Source organism: Lipotes vexillifer, unplaced genomic scaffold, assembly GCF_000442215.2.
Source record: "Lipotes vexillifer unplaced genomic scaffold, Lipotes_vexillifer_v1.1 scaffold998, whole genome shotgun sequence".
NCBI classification, from domain to species: Eukaryota; Metazoa; Chordata; class Mammalia; order Artiodactyla; family Lipotidae; genus Lipotes; species Lipotes vexillifer.
The window spans coordinates 714,993-716,384 of NW_006781565.1; positions in this window are offsets into that span (position 1 = coordinate 714,993).

Consider the following 1,392-nt stretch of genomic DNA (forward strand, 5'->3'; position numbering starts at 1 on the left):
GCCATCCCACTTTCCCTACATCTTTGCTTCTCCATTCTACACAGCCCCCATTTCTTCATCTGACCCTGAAAGGGCACAGTTCCCAGAGCTTCACCATTTTTATATTATTCTTGGATAATTCCCATTCTCTTTAAAAAGATATGTGCATAACTGAACACAATAATTCAAGCGTGGTTTCACAGCACAAAGCACTGGAAAACTTTCCATGAGGAAGAAACTTTACTAATGAAGCTAAAGAATGCATTACTTTTACAACATTTTCTACAAGATGAAAGATTTACTTTCCTAGTTATGTTATCACAGTACAGGAGGGAGCTAGCTTTGAGCCCAGTTCAAAACGGGACACACTTCCAGAGGTGGCCACTACACTCCGTAGGTGAGGTGTGACGTAAGCGGCATGCGGATGCATGTGTGCCTCCGCACGTCAAGCCGGGGCTGAGCACTCACAGGCAAGCCCCTGAACGGTGTGATCTGAGGGGCCCTGAGGGCATCCCCACCTCTCCCACCAAGTATGTCCCACCACCAGCACACATAACACATTACTCAAAGGCATTAAACACGTTATTCAAAGGCATTAAAAGCAGCTGTTAAGACGCAGCTGTGTCACCAGGAAGATGACACCCTCAGAACTTGTTATTTATCAGCGTCTTAGCTCGAGTTGAGATTTTATTGGCTACCGCTAAAGGAAGTACGGAACTTGCGTGGATTTGCCGCAGTGTAAAGTGGTGTACGTCCAGGGGGAGCACGAGGTGAGGCAGGCGTAATGAGAAGAAATAAAGGATACATCTAAAGGGAATGACAGGAGCCTCGTAAGGGGACAGCACAGCCCACAGGGAGCACTCAGTGGCCAGCCTTGCAGCTCGCAATGAGAAGCCGCCCGAGGAGCCCCACTTGGCTCGGCCTCCAGCGAAGCACACGGCGAGGGTGCCCTCTAGCGGCAGGAACAAGCGCTCACCGCCCCTCACGTCTTCGTAGAGCAGCACGTATTTCAATGTTCCGTTAGGCTCCACACTCGTTCATTCAACAAATATTGGTTGGATTCCCATTATGTGCTGAACACCACGACAGACACTAGGGAGACGTGTGGCTAAGACATGATCGCTCTCTCAAGAGGGTTTCAGCCTGGTTGAGGAAGTCCCACCAGTCGTGGTAGATGTGTGTGTCAAGGACGGTGGGCGTGCAGAGGCAGAAGTGGTGGGTCAGGAAGGTCTTCCCAAGAGAGGTGACCCTCCAGCCGAGATGTTTGCCAGACAGATAAGTGGGAGACAGGCCTTCCAGACAGAATAGCACAAACTCGAAGTGTTCTCGCCCCATCTGGGAGAGGGGGGGAAGATGGGGTCATGGCCAGAGAGCTAGCTAGGGGGGAGTAAATTGGGTCAGATCACGGAGGGT